The sequence below is a fragment of the Rhincodon typus genome, chromosome 8 (assembly GCF_021869965.1).
Source record: "Rhincodon typus isolate 14 chromosome 8, sRhiTyp1.1, whole genome shotgun sequence".
NCBI lineage: Eukaryota > Metazoa > Chordata > Chondrichthyes > Orectolobiformes > Rhincodontidae > Rhincodon > Rhincodon typus.
This window is the reverse complement of record NC_063339.1, coordinates 65169909-65193936: the sequence shown is the minus strand read 5'-3', so window position 1 is coordinate 65193936 and position 24028 is coordinate 65169909. Positions and strand designations below refer to the sequence as shown.

At 41.7% G+C, this 24028-nt stretch overlaps 1 long non-coding RNA gene across 1 annotated transcript in view; it reads right to left on the bottom strand.

Annotated features, from left to right (window-relative positions):
- LOC125483739 overlaps positions 1-24028 on the bottom strand; it is a 66321-nt gene that overhangs the window by 30530 nt on the left and 11763 nt on the right. Inside the window, exon 3 of the long non-coding RNA XR_007262685.1 lies at positions 5122-5370. This is a non-coding gene — a long non-coding RNA (uncharacterized LOC125483739). The remainder of the gene's footprint in view (positions 1-5121; positions 5371-24028) is intronic.

Sequence of the window (24028 nt, the reverse complement as noted above, 5' to 3'; positions counted from 1 at the left end):
TTTCTGAAGAAGGGTCTAGGCCCAAAACGTCAGCCTTCCTGCTCCTCTGATGCTGCTTGGCCTGCTGTGTTCATCCAGCTCTACACCTTGTTATCTCAGTGTTTGAAGGGTAGTGCAAATAAGATGTTTGGAGGGTTGTGTGCTCTCTCAAATACCTCAACCTCACCTCTGCATCTCTCTTCAACTCTTCAACTTCACAACGTGGGGATTCTGATAATTCACCGGGGATGGTAAATGTCTTTCGAGCTGCTTTGAGAGCATCCATGTCTGTTTTAATTGCCAAAACCTTTGAGCACCTTAGTGCAGGACATATTAGGAACACAATTTAAAATTGTTCTTGCCTGGGTTCCCTGGGGCTAGGAAACCTTGACAGTGAAATGGACATGGGAGCTGCCAGCTCCACATATTTAGTGTATTTTCCAACTTTTCTAATGGGCGAAAAGGAACAGGAACACATCTCCCCTTGCCATTGACATCTTCCCGTCCTGAAAATGACCTCTCCCTCTCCCAGACACCATACACACCCATTTGCTAGGGACCACCCCAAATGGGAACCTCGTGCCACTGGTATTCCCTTCTACAGGCTGCCTATTTGACAGCCAGCTACATGGGAAACAGTTTTAAATACGTCAATGAGGTTCTACTTTTACACTTGGTGGGACCACTGTGTCTGCTTCATTGGTTGTTTGTAGCCTCACCTCCACCCTCCCTACCTCTCAATGAACACTAGGTTGAATACACAGACATCTTTGACTGACTGGGCCATTGGAGGAGCTGTAGGAATGATCTTTCTAGTATATGTGGTAATTTGCCCAGAAATAATGACCAAATACTGACCTCAAAACAAACTGTAAATTTAAAATTACAGTATCGATGTTCAGTCAGATTACAGGTTGATTTTTTTTGGACAAACTGGTATATTCCTTGCTAGAGCATAAGGAAGTCCAAATTGAATTGCATTATTGTCAAAGTCTAATATATTCAACCAATATGCCTAATCCACAGCTCCCCAAAACACGCAGTTCTCTCATTCTCTCTGCTTCTTAAATGAAAAGCTGTATTTCACTACCTTTACAGGAGTTAATGATGCTGCATGTGTCACATAACAGTCTTGAGAGAGTGAAATATAGATGGTGCTACTAAATGGCGTAATTTGATTTTGTTCACTGAAGGCAATTGGAAATTTGATACTAACCATAGCTGGAATCAATGTAAAGGCTGCACATGTCAAATCCATAGGGAATCCTCTGAGACATTTCAAAACTGCCTTTTCACATCTGTAACCTCAGATATAATTCATTTGTGACTGTTAAGGTTAAAGTCAGAGAGATCACAGGCTGTTGTTGAAAATGGAAAGAAAGTCACACATCATATGAGGGCAGAAAGGCAGAGGAGCCTTTAGCTTCCATCAAGTCAGGTTACACAGAATTGTTTCATGCTGACACCTGGGGGCTCTGAAATGGATTAAGTTCTATCTTTTCACTATTAATGTACTTAATCTTCCTGATGGGGTTGGTGAGCTGGATGGCTGGTTTGTGACGCAGAACAACACCAACAGCGTGGGTTCAATTCTCACACTGGTTGAGATTACCATGAAGGATTACCATGATTACCATGTCTTTCTCAACCTCGCTCCTCACCTGCAGTGTGGTGACCCTCAGGTTAAACATCTGCCAGTCATCTCTCTAATGAGAGGTCAGCCCTATTGTCATCTGGGACTATGGCAACTTGATTACTTATGCTTAACCTTCCTGAGCGCAAAATTAATCATGGAAGTGGAGTATGTTGATCTTGTTCTACAATCGAGACAGTGTTGTACGTACAATTAGAAAACCACCTCAAAGGGAAAGTATTTTTAATGTAATGTCCTTCCCTTTTTAGTCTAAAGTATAATGAAATTTCTCAAATAAACTGTTGCCTATATCTATTTTAGATAAGTTCATTTAGTCAATGAGTGACTGCTTTGGCAATTTAAAAATTAGTGCCATTTCCTGAATGCAAATTAACCACTGGTAGTTATTCCTTCACTGGAATTTCTTTGAATATAGATATTTTTTCTAAATTTCAAATATTAGTTGAAGCACCAATGGTTAGATTCAATTAGGAGAAATCTTCTGTACAAATAATGTTTATCATAACATTTGCAACTTTCAGAATTCAGCAGAACATGCTATTAAGCATTCAAATGCTTATAGCTTAAAATTGTTCAGGAACCACAGTGATCACTTTGAAGCATTAGCATGGTCTTTTCCAAAACTGGGAATGACAGGGGCAATGTTTGAAGCATCCAACTCTGGCTATCCACTTGATGGCATGGTGTGATACTTTTAGAAGAAGTCTTCTTTGAAATCATTGCCTTGATTTATTATTAAGTAGAATCACAGATTCTATTCACTGTGCAAACTGTGTAATAAAGACATCAGCAAGGCATCAGCTAAAACCCTTCAAAGGATTCTCATTTGATACATGTGTCCAGGAAGTTTCTGCCCACGTATCACATCTGCCAGAGCCAATCGTGCTGAGTAAGACAATTCTGTAAGCATTCATACATATTTTATTGGAATGGTTTCATCCATGAACAAATCCACCAACTGTAAACTGTAAACTGAGACAAGTGGCTGTGGGGTAAATTAGCAGCTCAACTGGCTAACCCCTGGTATCAAGGGCATGTGAAAGTCAAAGGTTACATCTTCAGCTTCTTAAATATTAGCCTTGGCTCAGTGCTAGCACATTCCCTTCTGAGTCAGGAGGCCATGTGTTCAAATCCTGATAGAAAGGCTTCAAACATTTGATTTCAGATTTGCACTGCAGTGTAGCTCTGAAGGAGGTGACAGGTGAACACATTTCACCCTCCCGTGCCAAAGAACAGCAGGTGGAGTGAATACATGGTGTCATACAGATTGCAGGATTTGCCCATGTTGCACACTGCCAGTGACTGCCTACATATCGCTTCGTGAGACCTCCATACCATTTTGGAGGAGAAGGGTAAGGCTTCCACTTTCCTCAGCTGGTGGGTGGCTATACACAACAATCCATGCAGTGTTGTGCCAGCAGTCATAATGTGTTCCTTCGACAGCAGCTTGCAATGCCATCTGCTATTGCCACCACTGCAAATCATTGGATGGTGACTGGGCAGCAAGGGCTATCCACTGACTTGCCGACCAATGGCTCCAATGCAAAAATCACAGACATTATGGGCAATATACAAATATAATAGAACAGACTATTTCTATACTCAAACAGTGCATCCTCTGCCTGCACTGATCTGAAAGAGACGTCCCTTACTCAATTCAATATTAAGGTGGGTTGTTGTACATGGCACATGCTTCAATATCAGAAGGACACAGCCAGTAGGTTTATAGCAAGCAGCTGGGGAACAACACGAGACGAAGGACAAAGGTAGGAGACAACTCAGACGTCCTATTCTGGTTGGGTTGCCTGTGAACAACACATCCAATTGCAATGTAAAGAAATGGAGTGCTAATCAACCAGGCACCAATCGTCCCACATTGCCATTTGTCATTCTCTAACAACGCAAAAAAGGGCAAGGTTTTTTGGAGAGTGGAATTTCATGTCCCGCCACCCGAAATGTCCCAATCACAGCAGCCCCACAGCCATTTTCTGCTTGGAGGACAAATCTGACTGGTCAGCAGCTCTGTAGTCCCAATAGTACCAGGGGCAGCAGTGCCCAAGTCTGGACTACAAGCAGTCTACAGATTCTACCTTCAGAATTCAGGATCCAGGAGGGTGGAGTGTTTCACAACAGGGAATGGTGAACAGAGGGATGTAGGGTTCGAATGAGGAGCCAGAAGGAGGGAGATCTCAATGAGTGGAAACCTTGGAGATAGGGGCGCCTGATACAGAAAGGAAGAAAGGTTCCCCCCGCCACTTCACGTTCAAGTTTGGAGCAGTTTAGCTTGCCAATCTCTCTCGCCCTACACCCAAACTCTTCCCGGCAGCTTCAAAATATCCTGCATAAAATTTTACGCATGTCATGAAAGAAGAGGAGAATTGTGCGATGGCCACCCAGCGAATTTTCACCTCCCTCCTCCATCATTCCCCATCCCCCAACCGTCCCCATGCCTACAAATCTGTCGGGGGTTGGGGGGGAGAGCTGTACATTTTGGCCCATAATAAACATTCAGAAGCAAACGTTTGTCTGTTTTTACATGTCTTAATGCTGTGACACGGTTCTCCCCCTGTGGTTGCAGCAGGGCTGGCGGAAGGTCATTCACCAGGCTGTGAATGGTACCACATTGGCTTGGGGCTACTGTCACTCCTCATCCAGGATAGAGTGTCAGTAATCCTAATACTGCATTGGAAAACAGGTTGCTGTATGTTGTGACACCACTGTGCCCTTTAACACTGGTATCATCTCTGGCAACAGTCTGGGCTTGCATGACAGCAAGGCTGAACTGGTATTATCTCTCTCTGACTTTCCACTGGAGCGTCCAAATATGGAATGGGCTTCTGTTTGGGTTGCAAAGGAAGCCAAAAGACTAGCTGTCATTGGCTGCATTTCAGTTGAGTGCCCATGTGTGTTGATGTTGGCCATCCCTTCTATTCTAGAACGGATGGGCTCCAATCTCTGCATAAAGATTAGTTCAAAGTTGATGCCAGATTCCTCCATGACATTAATGAAAGGCTTTCTGACAGTCCTGCAACGTACCATGTAGCTTACTGTGTGTATCCATCAGCATTCTTCTGAAGCTTATCCCATCAAATTGATCATTTGTAGCTGAACCTGGGTGCAAAGGGGAGGTGATGGCCGAGTAGCATTATTGCTGGACTATTAATCCAGAGACCCAGGTAATGTTCTGGGGACCTGGGTTCAAATCCTGCCATGGCAGATGGTGGAATTTGAATTCAATAAAAAAAATCAGGAGTAATGAGTCTATAATGACCATGAAACCATTGTCAATTGGTGGGAAAACTAATCTGGCTCACTAATGTCCTTTTGTGCCATCCTTACCTGCTTTGGCCTACATTTGACTCCAGATCCATGGCAATGTGGTTGACACTTAACTGCCATCTGGGCAATTAGGGATGGACAACAAATGCTGCTCTAGCCAGTAATGCCCTCATCCCTTTAATGAATAAAAACAAAAATTAAAATCACACCTTCTGGAGAACTGGCACATGCACAACTCTTGCTTCCAACCTTGAATACAGGCCACTCATGCTTGGTGTCTCACCACATGCAGATCCCACCTCGAAAACTATCCTCTAAATTACGCTTGGCATCACTGTCTGAGCTTGTGGCTATGAATGTGAGACCGCATGATGGTGTTTCTTCATCATCTGTGTATTCCTGCTCTTTCCTCTCCTGCCTTTCCTCTGTTGCCTGGTCATGTTGCAGTTCTTGCTTATCTGAAAGCAGAAGAGCACAAAGATTTCAGTGAAAGGAGGGAAGATTACAGTGAGAGGCAAACACTTGCATGATTTGGATCTTTTGAATCAGAAGAGATTGGGATGAGGGGAAAGTGGATGTGAGAATGGCAGTAGCTTTGGTTCCAGCTCTGTCACTAGCCACAGCTTGGCAATAGCTACTTTCAGAGTAGCAGCCTGAACATCTTCACACAGGATGAGCAAAAGCCTGCCCACTACAGTTACTGCACGTGCATTGCCAGGAGAATGAAATGACCCATGTAAGGAATAAAGTCAGCCTTGCACTGCAAAAGAAAATTGAGCAGGACAGTGACTCAGTGGTGAGCACTGCTGCCTCACAGCGCCAGGAATCAGGGTCCAACTGTCTGTGTGGCGTTTGCACATTCTCCCCATGTCTGTGTGGGTTTCCTCCGGGTGCTCCGGTTTCCTCCCACAGTCCAAAGATGTGCAGGCTAGGTGGATTGGCCATGCTAAATTGACCACAGTGTCCAGGGATGTGCAGGACAGGTTGGTTAGCCATGGAAAATTCAGGGTTACAGGAGTAGGGTGTGGGTCTGAGTGGGATGCTTTTTGAAGGGTCAATGTGGACTCGATGGGCCAAATGGCCTTCTTCCATACTGTAGGGGATTCTATGGAAGTGTACATTGACATGGTTGATCCTCGCTGATTAGCTCGTGCTTCCTTTATTTGTGCTTCAACTTGTCCTGCAAGAGAGAGGGAAGTGTGTCATTGAGGATGTGGCAATGTGTTTGGATGATATGGCTGTCATGGCTGAATAGCTAGTGGTGTGTTCAAGCTGTGAAAGGTCAGGTGTGAGGCTAACAGTGGGGTTCTCTGTCATAGAAAGTGGCTGAGGCCAAAAGATTGAAGGTTTTCAAGAAGGCGTTAGATGTAGTTCTTGGGGCTAAAATGATCAAAGGATATGCGGAGAAAGTGGGAACAGGGTATTATTTTGGATGATCAACCAAATAGTATTGAATGGCACTGTATGCTCAAGGTGTTGCTGTTCCTATTTTCTATAATTCTAACTTTGTAATTAAAGTATGTGAGATGAGGGTAAGCTATAAATATGAATATAGAAATTTGGAGGGGTAGTCCATTCAGCCCCTTAACCATGCTCTGCCATTTTGATAAGATCGTGGCTGATCTGTTTGTGGTTTCTACTTTCTTGTCTACCCCCTGTTCCTTTTCACTCCTTTGTCAAACAAGAATCTAACCCAGCCTTCGAAATATTCAATGACTCCATTTCTCCCACTGTCTGGGAAAGAGAGTTCCAAAGAGAAAATATTGTAATCATCTCCATCTTAAATGCGAGACACCAAACTGCGAACCCTATCCCTCAAGGTGAAACATCGACTCAGTATATTTGTCAATGAGACCACCTCTCTTCTTTTAAACTCCAACAGAGATAGCATCAACTGGTCTAACCTTTCCTCAGAAAATAACCCCTCCAACCCAGCAAATAGTTGAGTGAATCTTCTCTGCACTGCTTTGAATTATATGCTTTCTGAAATGAAGAGGCCCAATTTGGACATAGTGGTCCAAATGTAGTTCTTGTCAATAGCCTGCATAACTGTTGCAAAACATCCCTACTTGGGATGTCATGGTTGAACGCAGGGCCAACGGGGAATTCCTGACCAAGGTACACAGAAAAGCCACACACACTTACCAAGTACTGAATTTCAACGGCAACCACCCTAACACCCACAAACAAAGTTGCATGAAAATACTATTTAAACGAATGACAACACACTGTGCCAACCCGGAACTACGCCAAAAAGAAGAAGAGTACCCTCCACCAAGTATTTAAGGACTATGGATGTCCGAATGACTGGATCAGAAGATGCCTATCACACGAATGACACCAGGAAGATGCTGCATGCCCTAATACATTCATCACGCTACCTTACATCAAGAACATACTGACCACAAGACTCCTACGACCACTGGGCATCAGAGTAGCATACAAACCCACATCAACCCTATGCCAACTGCTAACTCGAACCAAAGACCCCTTACCCATTATGGGCAGAACCAATGTAATATTCAAAATTCCATGCAAGGACTGTGACAAACATTACACTGGACAGACAGGAAGAACACTGGCCACAAGAGTACATGAACACCAACTAGCAACAAAAAGACAAGACCTATATTCACTCATCGCCATTCACACAGATATGGAGAACCACCAGTTCGATTGGGACAACACCAGGATCCTAGGACAGGCCAAGCAGAGACAAGCACAGGAATTCCTAGAGGCCTGGTTCTCCACTAAGGCGGCTATCAACAAACACATAGAACTAGACCCTATATATACTCCACTGCGAAGGCAAACCGGAAATGAGGTAATCAAATCCAATGGACCCCAGAGTTTAATACCAGGCAGGAAAATGCAACAGCGCTTCATCGGAGGCTGCAATGATGATGTTACCCAGCAGAGTAATGAAACATCTGCGAACTAACGAACTAGCTCGGCGAGCCAGCCAACCACAGCATCCACAACCCAAGCTACAAATCTACTCAAAAACCTTAGATCCCTACTTTTAAATTCCATTTTTTCTCGCAATAAATGGCAACATTCCAATTTAGCTTCCAAATCACTTGCTGCACATTCTTACCAGTATTTTGTGGTTCTTGTGTCAAGACATCTAGATTCTTTTAATCACGGAGTTCTGCAATCTCTATCCATTTAAATAATATGCTTCTTTGCAATTCGTTCTGTTAAAGTGGCCAGGTTCCTATTTCTCATATTTATACTCTATGTGCCAAATACTTATCCACTCACTTAACCTGTTTCCCTTTCAAGACTCCTTATGGCCTCATCACAACTTATTCTCTTGCATGCCCTTTGCGTCATCAACAAATTTAGCAATGATACATTCTTGTTCCTTCAATACAAATTATAAATAGTTGTGCTCCAGAACCAAACCCTGTGTCACCCCACTCATTACATCTTGCCTACGCAAAATGGTAGATATGAATCGTTCAAATCAGAGGCAGAGTCACTGTGATCATTCAGATCATTGAGTCCACTTCTCTGTGGGGGAAACCTGTCAACCCCCTGTTCCATTCCCATTGCCCATTGCAAATTTATTTCACCCAAGCGCCCATCCAATTTCCTTTTGAAATCATTCATCACCTCATTTTCACCACACTTGTAAGCATGTTATTCTCATTTGCTCAATTAATGCACTCACTGCATCTCTTGTCCAATACCTTAAATCTGTGGCCACTTGTCCTTGTACATTATAGGAAGAGCTTTTCTTTCAACTTGATCAAATCTCCCCTCAATCTCCCAGATTCTGAAAGCCAAGCCTTGTCGGTCAAATCGCCCACCCTTGGAAACATTCTGCAACTTTTTAAAGAACTTTTCATTTTTCCCAAAAGTGTGGGGATCAGAACTGGTCTCAATACACCAGTTGTGACCTCACCAGAGCTTTATAAATGTTCAGCATATCTTCTCTGCTTTGTACCCAATGTTTCTTATTTATGGAGGCCACGGATCCATATACTGTCCTAATTTCTTTCTCACTTTGTCCTGCTACTTTTAAAGATATATACACACACTCCCCAAATCTTTTCTTTCCCTGAACATACTTTAGTCCTCGTTCCTTCTGCTAAAGGGCATCAGCTCACATATTAAATTCCATCTGCCACTTTTCTATCCATTCTGCTTGCCGATTGCATTGTTTTTCAAGTTACTTGATACCATCCTCTTTACTTGCCGTATCTTGGCATATTCTGAAATTTTAGTCTCTGTACTGGTATTCAAGTTGTATACATACAAATCCAAAAATACAATGGTCCTAGCACTTAAATTTGGGAAAAATCTCTATCCAACATCCTCCAATCCAAAACAGCCAGTTGCCATGGCTCTCTCTTTTCAATGCTTAAAACAGTTGTTTATCCAAACTGACACTATTCCATAAGCCCGTGATCTTCAATGTTGTTACCTTTTATGTGGTACTTCTGTCAAACATGGTCATAAAATACATACAGATGTCCTTTGCTTTCCCTTCATCAAAAAATGTAATGAGATTGTTAGAGCACCATCTCCCTGTTATAAATCCATGCTGCCCACAAGGTTGGTCCTTATATTATTTGTTGAATAAGGTTCTCACATTTGCTACTCTCCAATCTCTGGCATCTCCAATTTAGCAAGGGAAGGTTGAAAGATTATAGTAAGCTCTTCCATTATCACCACTCCCACTTCCTTTAGCAACCTGGGATAGATGCCATTTGGATCACGTGACTTTTACACTCTAAGCATAGCCGGACACCATCCTTTCCAGCAATTTTCAACAAGTTAATACCTCTGCTCGCTGTGCTTATACCGATACTTTGTCAGCATTTTCTTTCCTGGTAAACACCAATACAAATTTCTTCATAAGTGTTACATTTTTGAATATACATGTATATACATTACCATAAACTCTTCTATCCCCATTTACTGTTTAGATTCCTGTGGAAGATTTTTGCTCTCCTATTATGTTGACAGGTATTTTATTCTCATTCTCTACTTGCCAGTCATATTTTCCACTTCACTTCCTTTCTCAACTCATTGTATCAAGCTGAGGTCCCCCCTTTGAAGAATTCACCTGACATTCTTAACACAACATTTTTGTTTATTTCATTGTATTCTCTACCTCCCTCATCATCCAAGGTGCACTGATTTTATTTCAATCACCTTCATATTTGTTGGAATGTACGGAGTCCATAACTATAACATGACTTCCTTAAAGATCATCCATTTCTGTTACAGATTCTCCTGTAAATGCTTGGTTCTATTTTATCCTGGCTAGATCCTCTCTCATCCCATTGAAGTTAGCTCATTTCCAATTGATCAGTTCTACTTTAGATTATTCCTTGCATTTCTCCATTAATAATCCACAGTTATAAGAGAGTGATCACTTTTTTCCTAATGTTTCCCCGCTGACATTTAGTTCACTTGTCCATCTCTTTCATGAGAAACAGGTCCATCAATGTCTCCTTCCTAAGTGGACTGAGAACGTACTGGTCAAGGAAGTTCAACATGATAGAGACATTTACTAGGTTGGTGGTTTGCTGTGGTATTTTGACAATTTATGAAATGAGTTTTCCAGTTGATGGAGTATGCCAATTGAAAATACATTTGTTGATCTCTACCACTTATGCAAGGTTTTTGAATTTCCTGCAACACTACATCCAGGTCGTTACGGCTCAATCTCTAGCACTGACCACCCTTGCTATCTGGTCCCACAGCCTTTTATCTGGAAGATTTTCTGGTCTGTCTCCTCTGCACCTCCTTGACTAAGGTCTCTAGAACAGTGCAGCAAGTTTCAGAGCCCACTCTCTTTCATCTTGCGCCATTCCTATGTCCTTCCACATCGGTTTCAGTTTTGGAATAATCCCAGTATCTGGTTCAATCACAATTCACCTCCACTTTAAGAGGTGCAGGCTGGGTTTAAGTAGTAATGAATAGTTTGTGCTGGTACTAGTCTCTCACGAGTTTGGACCCCCTTCTTGCACGCACAGCTACTCAACTGTAACTTAGCTCTGGCTGTAATTTAGCAGACAACACAAGATAGCATGCTGTCTTTATCAGAATGAACAGGCATGTGTTAATCTGGCTTCGCAATTCCCACACCCATTTCAAGGTCTGTCTCATTTATCATCCAATATGTTTCCAAAGACAGATTGTTAGCTTACAGTTGGCCTTGTTTTACAAACAAATTAATCAATCCATCTCCAGAAGGATAGGGGAAATGCATGAGCAGAATAAGTCTAACACAATGAGGGTGCCTTATTGTGACCCCCAGGTCACATAAGAATATAATAAATAGGAGCAGGAGTAGGCCATTCAGCCCCTCAAGTCTGCCTCACCATTCTATAACATAATCTTATAAACCCACTTGTCATAAACAGTGAAATCAATTTTTCATAAATGACCCAGAAAGTTCCTGCTCCCTCGTACATACTAATGTAATCTGCCCCAAGTTTCAACTCCTCTTCCATGCCAGTTCCACCTCATACTCAAATCTTCACTACTTCAAAGAAATCTGTCTACCTCCTCTTGAAAGACTTTGTGATATAAGCTCCACAACTCACTGGGATAGAGAATTCCAGACATTCAATACCCTCTGAGAGAAGAAATTCCTTTGCATTTCAATGTTAAATGAGTGTCCCCTTAGTCTGCAACTATTTCCCATAGTTTGAGATTCCGCCACATCTTCTCAACATCTACCTTGTCAAGCCCCCTCAGAATCTAATACGTTTCAATGAGATCATCGCTCATTCTTCGAAATTGTGATGAACAAAAGGCCTAACCGGGGTAGAGGGGGCAAGGTAGTAGAGTTCCCATCCACCATTCCAGCACCCGATTAAATGCCTCACCATCACCAAGCCTGCGGGGAGGACATCAAATTCACTCACAGAGTTGAAAATTTTCTGTGGTAGCCACAGCTTATTTAATTTTACAGAAAATGGAAGAATGCTTGTCAAGATTTCTGGTTGGCCCTTTTTGAATGCATCACTGGCCAAAATGGTTTAAAAAAGATAACCTGCTGCAACGATGTTAAACATTACAAGCCAAATGCAAGGACGGAATTGAACATCTGCACACTTGAAAAGCACCAAATGTTGCCTCACTATAGACTTAAATAGATCTACTCAACTGATGGAACTTATTTACTCAGCTTATAGTGTATGTTTACCAAAACACATTTGGTGCATATTATTAAAAACCAAAAGAACTGCGGATGCTGTAAATCAGGAACAAAAACAAAGTTGCTGGAAAAGCTCAGCAGGTCTGGCAGCATCTGTGAAGGAGAAAACAAAGTTAACGTTTCGGGTCCGGTGACCCTTCCTCAGAACTGGTGGAGCATATTATTGACTGATGTTTTAAGAATATTACTCAAATCCAAACTTTAGCGGCATTCAGTGTAGATACATAGCTGGGGATTGTAGCACTTGAGCTTGTTGTTTGTCAGTTGCAGTAATCGCTATCATGATGGTCCAGGATATATGGATTTGATACCCGATTCCATTGAGAAAGTTATGACACTGGGAGGATATTAAGTGGTAGGCTAATGAATTGACATATAAGGTCTAACTTCCATGTCACTCAGCCTCTGTCAAAGACTAGAGCAGGAAAGGTTGGAAAGGTAAGGAAAATAGAGGAGTTTTGTACTATCTGTTATGTTCCCAGCTAATGGCACGACTGGACAAGTCAGATCCCAGAATGAAACCTGGCTTGATAGATCGTATTTTTCTTATAATTTAATTGATGTGTTGGTCAGTCACTGAAGCATGGACATTTAAAGCTATGGAGTTTTTTTAATAAGGGAATCCCACGAAGAAAAAGCCTAAGTCAGAAAACATTGAAAACCCAGAGTCATCGAGTCATACAAGCATGGGAACAGGCCCTTCAGCCCACCTTGTCTATGCTACCAGAATTTACTTTGCTGCTTCCACATGCCCTCTGCAAAATGCCCACAGGACAGGGAATACCCCTTCATTAACCACTTAAAAAGCTCAATTGGTTACACAACCGTCAGTCGTGCTGTTAAGGATCCTGCCACTAGTATCTTTTATTCATTCATGGGATGAGGGCGTCATTGGCTAGGCAGCATTTATTGCCCATCCCTAATTGCCCAGAGGGCAGTTAAGAGTCAACCACATTGGGTCTGGAGTCACATGTAGTTCAGACCAGGTAAGGATGACAGTTTCCTTCCCTAAAGGACATTAGTGAACCAGATGGGTTTTTCCGACAATCGACAATGGATTCATAGTCATCATTAGATTGTTAATCCAGATATTTATTGAATTCAAATTGCTCCATCTGCCATTGAGGGATGGAGCAAGTATGGACAATGGGAAGATATTGGGCTCCATTGCCAATACCAATGTGCTGGGAAAGTTCAGCCTCTGTTTCCTATCTCACAACAGGGAACATTAATCCTTCATTGGTTATAAAATGCATTGAGAGTTTCGGAACTCATGAAAAGTGTCAATGAAATGCTTTTTTTTGTTTACCTTTATATCCTCAAAGGGCCACATGAAAAGATTATTGAACAATAAAATGATGCAACGAGAAAACATGATTTTTGCCTGTATTCTCTACTATGCTGAATCTCCCTCCCCTGGTTCGTCTGCAAATTCTTTAGTATTCCTTTTTTTCAAGGCACTGACCGGACAATTCTGAAAATTCAGTGATGTCAATTGAGGGACCTTTGGGGTGATGTCCCTTTAAGAGTTCAATGTGCAAATGAGCCAAGTACACAGGTGATCACAAGCTGTTGGCAGAGGAGCACGCGAAGGAAAGGCTGTATTGTGCATAGGGGTTTAGTTGTAAATAGGTCCACCAGAGATCTTTATGCAAACAGAATCCACATACATCATTTGGTTTACATTTAGATAACACAAGAATATTTTTACAGATACCAGGGATAGCTAACATGAAACTTTTATTTTTATTAAACCAAGCATATCAGATTTAATAGCTCATCTGTGCGGTATTAGTGGATGGAAGGATGCTGCCACCATTCCTCTTTTCTACACTGGGTCTAAGATCCTCTTTGGTTTACAGTTGTGTTTGCTGACCCTATCAAAATGTTCTCCTTGCACATGCAGAAAATGAGCACGTGCAGTGCCCATCCCCAACCCCAGTTCTGCAGTAGTGTCATTTCATACTGATCGCTGCTATTCCTTGTGCTTCTTTGGTTGCTGCCATGTCTCATGTTCAAGGACTCATGTTCAAGATATGACTCATGTTCAAGATTTTTCAGTGATGTCGGGATACAGAGGCTCGGTTTAAAAGTGAGACTGAACAAGTAGAGGATTTTGTCTAAACAAGATGTAGTTTATCATGTGATGCCCACATCCCCTGAGTAAGTAAATTAAAAATCTCCTCAAATTCTTCTATGTTCTGTGCCCAAGTATTTGAAAGGACTTCTCATTATAAAGTGGGAAAGGAAAGACTTGGATTCATGTTGCACCTTTCATAAGCACAGGACGTGCCAAAATACCGAAGTCAAGGAAAGTCTTTTGAAATGTAGTCACTATTGTGTTGTACGCTGCAGAGGTGCTGTTTGAGCTATGCTGAAGCTTTTGATTATTAACTGAAGACTCCTCCAGTAAGCAGATACAATGTGTGCAAATCTTGGAATCTGGAAGAACTGAGTCAGTCTCATCCAAATGGTAAACCCACACACTGTTTTGTGTCAGCTCATCATCAGGACACAGGCAAGTAGCTTGAACAGGCAGCACACTTGCAATCTTAATGTGTAAGATGTAAGTACAACATTATAAGGATATTTCTGTGCCAATCATTAAGTGTACCCTGCAGCAGTGTGAGGATTTGTACATGGCTGGATTTGACAATCACTTGATACGGCATCAAATTATAAGAAAACTCTTGTTGACATTCATCCTGACTCCAGGAAGTATTGTTCTCATTAGCTTCTCCAGCAATGTGCTGCATCATTCACATGGCCACCTCCACCTTGACATTTCTCTCAGTTTCTGATCTTTAGTTCCTTTGTGGTATGGTCAAGTGCAAGCATTTTGAAGCAGCATCTTTAAAAAGAATTAGTCCTGTTTCAAACCATCTTGGCTTCTATCCTCAATTGCTAACAACAAATGTTATACTTTGCAGCACTATTTCATGGAGAAAAAACAATCTTTATTTAGAGCTGCCCACAGCTTGTGCTCTACACATGAGATCATTCTCCCTGCCGTGTCATTAGATCCAAGTTCACCAATGAATAGAATAGAATCCCCACAGTATGGAGGCAGGCCATTTGGCCCAATTGAGTCCGCACTGACCCTCTGAAGAGCATCACACCTAGACCCAACCCCTTACCCTATCCCTATAATCCTGCATTTCCCATGGTGTGTATGTCATGTCACCTCGAACTGTTTAATTTTTAACAGATTTTAAGGAAAACGTATAGAATCACAGAATCAGTCAGCACAGAGACAGACCCTTCGGTCCAACTTGTCCATGCCGACCAAGTATCCCAAACTAAACTAGTCCCATTTGCCTGCATTTGGCCCATATCCCGCCAAACCTTTCCTATTCATGTACCTGTCCAAATGTCTTTTAATCGTTGTAACTGTAGCTGCATCTACCACTTCCTCAGGCAGCTCATTCCACATATGATTCACCCTCTATATGAAAACGTTGCCCCTCAGGTCCCTTTTAAATTTTTCTCCTCTCACTTAAAAATATGCCCTCTAGTTTTGAACTCACCCACTCTCGGGAAAAGACATTTACTATTCACCTTATCTTTGCCCTTCATGATTTTATAAACCTCTATAAGGTCACCCCTCATCCTCCTATGCTCCAGGGAAAAAATGTTCCAGCTTATCCAGCCTCTCCTCATATCTCAAACTCTCCAGTCCCAGCAACATCCTATTAAATCTTTTCTGAAGTCTCTCCAATTTAATAATCACCTTCCTGTTGTACAGCAGCCCGAACTGTGCATTGTACTCCTAAAGTGGCCTCATCAAAATCCTATAGAACCATAACATAACATCCCATCTCCTATACTCACTGGTCTGAGAAATGAAGGCAGGTGTGCTAAACCCCGCCCACCTGTGGCACAGCTTGCAAAGAACTAGGTTCTCTGTTGACAACACTACCCAGGACCCTATCTTTGACTGTGTTAAGTCCTGCCCTTGTTCATCCTGTCCCCTCGCCATTTATCCAAAGTAAACTCCATTTGCCATTCCTTAGCCCACTAACGAAATTGATCAAAGATCCCTTTGTAATCTTAGATAGCCTTCTTTACTGTCCACTATACCACCAATTTTGGTGTCATCCCCAAACTTACTAACCATGCCTCCCAAGTTCTCATTCAAATCTTTTATATAAATGAAAAACAACAGTGGACCCAGCACCAATCCCTGTGGAACACTGCTGATCACAGGCCTCCATTCCGAAAAACAACCCATCAGTATCGCTCCCTGTCTCCTACTGTCAAGCACTCTTGTATCCAATTGGCAAGCTCTCCCTGAATCCCAGGTGATCTAACTTTACCAACCAATCTACCATGAAAAACCTTGTCAAAAATTTTATTAAAGTCTATACCTCCTGCCCTGATCTATCCTTTTGGTCACATCCTCAAAAACCTCAAATCAAGTTTGTGAGAAATATACAAAGCCATGCTGACTATTCCTAATCAGTCCTTTCCTCTCCAAATGTATGTAAATCCTATCTCTCAGAAGCCCCTCCACACAACTGACCCAGAACAATGTCAGATTCACCCGTCTATAGTTCCCAGGCTTCTCCTTATAACCTTTCTTAAATAAAGACACAACGTTAGCCATCCTCCAGTCCTCCGGCACCTCATCCTGCTTCAAGAATTGTCCTTCATGTGTAGGATTGGTGTCTAGCCACATCCAGAGGATAAAAGTCAGATAGCTGTAAAAGGCTAAAGTATAACTAACTGTGGTTGTGTCAATGTCAATTACTCGGACAATATGTTAACTATTTGTCTTTAGCATTCCCCAGCACAGGGCTTCAAATTTAATCATGGACACATAAATCAGGAACATGCTTGAATTCCTTCTACAAGCTCTGTGTCAGAAATGATAAGATTAAAATTTGCCCTCAAAAATACAAAGAACATATAGCCTTCCAATTCTGGACCAAATGGCAATCTTACTAACCAGCCAGCATTTGATCAAAGCAATGGAGGAGGGTTCAAAGACTGGACAGCTGAGTGATGTCCTGTGTCACCTCCTTGATGGAACTCTCTCTACACTGAGTGCCTATAGTGGACCATCCCCATGAGAGCTGCCAGTCAATCAACGGCCAATAGCTATGCAGTGCAGGCAGCACTAGAGAGAGATATAGCCTCATTGAGATTTTCCATCTATGGATAAGTGAGTGTTGGGGAATGTCATTAAAGGGAAAGTTGGCAGCAATGTCAAGGGCTGGATTTCAGCACCATCCTCACCCCAGGGAGCCTGCAAGTTAAGATGTTAATTGTCCACTTAAGGACTTTGGCGGCTGGATAAATGATTCAAGGTCTTTCTCCCTTCTGAATTTAATTGGGAAAGAGGTGGCAGGTATGACCCGGCACACTCCTGTGCAATTAAATGCCACCCAGCTTCCAATTCTCCTTAGCAGGGTCATCTAATTGTTCCCAAAAAGTTCAGACTAGTGTAAGAATGTGTATTTTTCCATGGTGCAATACAGTTCCCAGACTGAGAAGAAGATGAATTAGTGGGCAGCTGGAGACTTTTTTTGCAATTGAGTCATACGATACTTGATACAGGTTGGCCAAAGTGGGAAAATATTCCATTCCCAAGCATTCACTATCCTTATCTTGATGAGCATGACAAAAATGAAGTACAGCCTATGTTCCTATATCATAAAGATGATGATTTAGAATGTAATCTAGAAAAATTAGCATTGGATAAGGAGCTAATGATGGTATGATCAAGAATTAGACCAACTGACATGCTTATTGAATAAAATAATGAAAATATTTCAAAAGCTTTTTATCAGCAACATGTTTCATTGCAGATAATATTAAATATGATTGACCTATGATGACAAATCACAGGTCCTCATTTGTAATCAAGATATCTGTAGATAACACAACACATATCTACACATTCAGATTTTCATGGTAATTTAGTATAATTTGTTCTGCCTAATTTTCCTATGCCCTAAGGTTTTTATTTTCTGCTACTTCACTACAAATTATATTCACATGGTTTTGGCTTCTCTCTGAATAATAGTAGGTATGAGAAGTACCTGTCAGCAAAGCAGTTGTGATTCAGTCAAGAAAATCAAAAAACCGGCACATTGCTAATTTCGTTCTGAAATATTTGTGTTTCATTTAGTCCATGAGACTTTTGAACATCTGATATAAACAGAAGGAATAGAAGATGTCAACAGTTTTAATTATGCCATTTAGTTCAATCAATTGAACTTCAGTGGTGAAGCTTCTAGAAACAATTACATCTGTCTCTCAGCGGGGTATGTTGGTCAGCTTGGGGAGGTTGACAATTACCCTTGCTACCATGGATTTGACTAGGGTTGAGATGGGGAGGTGACAGCATCCCCACCTACCATCATCCCATCTGATTTAATGACAACCATGCCCCACTCCCCCCGCCCCACCCCTACCACTAAACTCATCATGAGGGAGAACATAAAATCTAGCTTCATATTATTACTGTCTTCCCCCATAAGTAGCATGAATGTTATTGTATGAGCATACAGCACTAACCACTGCCAACATGAAGTTGGGTAGGCAGCTGTCACTATCCCCAATATCTGATTGAAATTACAGGACTTACTTTGTCTAATGTGGTAGAGGAGGAGGTCCTGGTCTTTAAAAGTTATTCAAGGCATAAGCGAAATCAAATCTAGAATACTGCGTGCAATATTTGGTCTCTTTAGAAGGATGTCAATGCATTGGAGTTGGTTCAGGGGAGGCTTGCAAGATTGATGCTTGGAATGAGTGAGTTGTCTTATATGAAGAGGTTGGACAGTCTTCAATGGAGCACATTTTATCCTTGAGATGATCTTCATAGAGGACCTCATTCCTGCTAAACCAGTGTCTCACCTGAAGGAACCTTAATCTCTGAATTTGCTTTGCAATGGAACTCTTACCTACTGAAACATGTAAATTCCCCATAACATCATGTTGGGCACCTTTTAATCTCATGAATTTCCTTAATGGAAGATGACTGCCTTCATGAAACAGGTGTTTTCTTTCTTTGCAGTATGGATTTCTCAGCCAGGCAAATTATTCTTGAGGTACAGTGTCCTAGACATCTGCGCCAGGTAGTTTCTTCTTGACTGTGTCCTAAAGCTGTGAATGTACTTATCCCACCTTATTGCTGGCTTCTATGGAGTCTTGTGCAACACATCTCCAATCTATGTGAGCAAATCATTGTTCTCAATCTGCTGGCCAATCTGTACTCAGTATTTTCAGGTAAAGGTGCTACAGTCCCGAGAACTGCACTCTCATTAGAGAGAGAGATGACTGATGGTTGTTCAACGCAAGGATCCACGTGTCTGAGATGAAGGGCAGGTTGAGAAGGAAGGACATTCTTGGTGGTCTTATAGGAATTGACTCTCAGCTGTTAGTATCCTTCTGCTTGGCAAACCAGCCAACTGAGCTAATGTAGGCTCTGTATTTAAACTTGTTGATTCAGGTCCATGCTTGTATTTGTCCCTCTGTGATTACTTTACAGATGAACACAACATGTAAACTTCCTCAGTCAACTAACTTGTTGATTGCAGTTTATTTAACATAATCTCTGCCTCTAGTACTAATGGTTCTTCCTTGGAAAGTGAAGAATTAAAACGTTACCTTGAACTTATGCTGTCTCATTGTCTAACATTAAATTCGAATCTCCCAAAAATTTGGCTTGCTTAGTTGTGTTGCTATCTACAAAACTTCAGTTAAAGATCAATCAGTATGCTCAAATAGGTCACATTGTTCATTATCGTTTTCATCAGGTGCATCTTCACACAAGCATTTTGATTTCTGTCATCCTGATTTTTTTCAGAGATGATGAGATTGGAAAACATTTCAACCTGTCCTGAATAGTCACAGATTTCCATCCCATTGATTGCTTGAAACAATTCTCTCATGCCAACATATGTAATCTCAATGAATAATGTCTTCTATATAGGTCCTTCTATGAGTTTAGGAAACCCAATGAAATCTTCAACCAGTTGTCCCTTGACCAGTTGTTCAATAGTTATTTGATCAGTAACTAATATTTCCTTGATATGTGTCATAACTGTCTACTCTTCGGTAAGTTGTTGTCTGATTGGCATCTTTTTGAACAGGCTTAGCATAACTAATTGTATTTTGACCTGTTCATTATCAATTGTAAATGATTGAACTTCTTCCACCATTTTAATAAGGTTCATATGAAAACATCGCCTCTAACACAAGAGTGAGAATCCATGGTTGCAAAAAATACGTACATCTTCTACTCTCACACATTTTTGTTGTAAAGTTGCATACCCTTAAACTTGGGATCTATACCACTGGAACTATTTTGTTTCTTCATCCCATGTATCCAATCTGTTAAATAAGTGACATTTGCCCAGTAACCTTAAAATTAATATGATATCCATTGACATAAATCATTTCTTACCAAAAAAAAATTGATTGGATCACTAATGTTAATGTCGCTGAATGTCCTTTCTAATACAGGTCATTCTAGCTCATTAACAACTTTGTGTGTGTAGCTATTTGATTTCCTACTGCTCTCCACCTGAATCAAACTGGGACCAATGTTCCAGCAAAAAAGGTAAATAGGCTGGTCAACAAGACTTTAAACTAGAAAGTTGGGAGGAAAGGAAGGGTAAAACCTCCCCCAGTGGGGAACAAAGTGACAGGCTAACATCTGTAGGGCTAGATTCCACTGTATGGAAAAATATGGAAAAAATGACTAGAAAGGAGAAGTCAGGAGTGGTTATTAAAGTCTTCAACACAGACATAAACAGGACACAGTGTTTGGAAAGGGTTAGGAATCAATCTTCAAGCACACTGGATGAACAAGTGACGATGAGAAGAAGGACAGTTAATACAGGACTGAAGGTGTTATATCTGAATGCACACAGTATAAGGAATAAGGTACATGAGCTTGTGGCACAGATAGAAATTGGCATCATGGAGACAATGCTGCAAGGGGATCAGGATTGGGAGTTGAATATCCAAGGAGATACATCTTATCGAAAAGAAGTGGGCAGAGGGGATGGGGTTGCCTTATTCATAAGAAATGAAATTAAATCAATAGTAAGAAACGAAGTAGGGTCAGATGGTGTAGAATTTGTGTGGGTAGAGTTGAAGAACAGCAGAGGTAAAAAGAAACCATAGTTGGAATTATGTACAGGCCTCCAAACAATAGTTCAGAGCTGGGGCGTAAGATACACCAGGAGATAGAAAAGGTGTGTAAGAAAGACAAAGTTATGGTGATCATGGGGAATTTCAATATGCAGGTGGACTGGGAAAATCAGGTTAGTAGTGGATTGCAAGAAAAGAAATTTGTAGAATGTTTACGAGATGGCTTTTTGGAGCAGCTTGTGGTGGAGCCCACTAGGGAACAGGCAATACTGGATTTAGTGTTGTGCAATGAGACAGACTTGAGAAGGGAACTTAAGGTGAAGGAACCCTTAGGAGGCAGTGAGCATAATATGATTGAATTTACTCTGCAATTTGAGAGGAAGAAGATAGAATCAGAGGTAATGGTATTACAGCTGAAAAAAGGCAACTATAGAGGCATGAGGGAGGATCTGGGCAGAATTGACTGGGAGAGGAGCCCAGCAGGAAAGACAGTGGAACAGCAATGGCAGGAGTTTCTAGGAGTAATTCAGAAGACACAGCAAAAATTCATCCCTAGGAAAAAGAAGCATGGCTCCGGTGATGATGAGGCAACCATGGCTGACTAGGGAAATCAGGGATAGCATAAAAGCAAAAGAGAAAGCATATAATGTGGGAAACCAGAAGACTGGGAAACTTACAAAAGCCAACAGAGGGCAACAAAAAAAGAAATAAGGAGGGAGAAGATTAAATATGAGGATAAGCTAGCCAGTAATATAAAGGAGGACTGTAAGAGTTTCTTTAAATACATAAAGGGTAAAATGATGCTGGAGAGATAGTAGTGGGGAACAAGGAAATGGCTAAGGAACTGAATAATTACTTTGTGTCAGTCTTCACAGTGGAAGACGCAAGTAATATCCCAAGAATTCAAGAGAGTCAGGGGGCAGAGCTGAGTATGGTGGCCATCACCAAGGAGAAGGTGCTAGAAAAACTGAATGGCCTGAAGGTGGATAAATTACCAGGACCAGATGGACTACACCCCAGAGTTCTTAAGGAGATACCTGAAGAGATAGTGGAGGCATTAGTGGTGATCTTTCAGGAATCACTAGAGTCAGGGAGGATCCCAGTGGACTGGAAAATCGCGAATGTGACACCCCTCTTTAAAAGTGGAGTAAGGGAAACAACAGGAAATTACAGGCCGATTAGCCTAACCTCAGTCGTGGGTAAAATTTTACAGTCTATTATGAACGATGAGATTTCTGAATACTTGGAAGTGCATGGTAAAATAAGGCAAAGTCAGCATGGTTTCATCAAGGGGAGGTTATGCCTGACAAATCAGTTAGAATTCTTTGAGGAAGTAATGAGCAGGCTTGACCAAAGAGAGCCGATGGATGTTATCTACCTAGACTTCCAGAAGGCCTTTGACAAGGTGATGCACAGGAGTCTGCTGATTAAGATAAGGGCCCATGGTGTTAGAGGCAAGGTACTAGCATGGATAGAAGATAGTCTCGCTGGCAGAAGGCAGAGAGTGGGGATAAAAATGTCCTTATTATGCTGGCAGCCAGTGACAGGAGATGTTCCACAAGGGTCAGCGTTGGGACCACAACTTCTCACTTTATACATTGATTATCTAGATGTAGAAACTGAGGGCTTTCTGGCTAAGTTTGCAGATGATACAAAGATAGGTAGACGGACAGGTAGTATTGAGAAGGTGGGGAGGCTGCAAAAGGATTTGGACAGGTTAGGAGAGTGGACAAAGAAGTGGCTGATAGAGTACAATTTGGAAAGGTGTGAGGTCACGCACTTTGGTCAGAAGAATAAAAGCACAGACTATTTTCTAAATGGGGAGAAAATTCAGAAGTCTGAAGTGCAAAGAGACTTGGGAGTTCTAGTCCAGAATTCCCTCAAGGTAAACTTGCAGGTTGACTTAGTAGTTAGGAAGGCAAATGCAACTTTGGCATTTATTTTGAGAGGACTTGAATATAAAAGCAGGGATGTACTTCTGAGACTCTAAAAGGCTCTGGTCAGGCCACGTTTGGAGTATTGTGTGCAGTTTTGGGCCCCATATCTCCGGAAGGATGTACTGGCCCTGGAGCAAGTTCAGAGAAGGTTCATGAGAATGGTCCCAGGAATGAAAAGCTTAACATATGAGGAACGTTTGAGGACTCTGGGTCTATGCTCAACTGAGTTTAGAAGGATGAGGGAGGATCTAATTGAAACTTACAGAATACTGAATGGCCTGGACAGCATGGATCTTGGGAAGATGCTTCCATTGATACTAGGATCTGAGGGCACAGCCTTAGAGTAAAGGGAAGACCTTTTAGAACGAAGATAAGGAGAAACTTCTTCAGCCAGAGAGTGCTGAATCTATGGAATTCACTGCCACAGAAGGCTGTGGAGGCCAGGACATTGAGTACATTTAAGACTGAGATAGATAGGTTCTTGATTGTCAAGGGGATCAAGGGTTACGGTGAGAAAGCGGTAGAATGGGGCTGAGAAATTTATCAGCCGTGATTGAATGGCGGAGCAGACTTGATGGGCAGAATGGCCTGATTTCTGCTCTTATGTCTTATGGTCTTATGTCTAACTGTATTTTGGTTCGTCTTATGTAAGCGGCCTACAGTTTTACAGATACAGATACAACAAAGTGTGGAGCTGTAGGAACACAGCACGCCAGGCAGCATCAGAGGAACAGAAATGCTGACATTTTGGGTCGGGACCCTTCATCAGATCCTATCCAGATACCCTATCTTTCAAATTAAATCTTTCCATGAACACTCTTTCTACTGCCATTTCTTCCTAATATGATTATTCCTCCTTCTTTATTTAAAGCTTTTCAGTTCAGTGTCTAA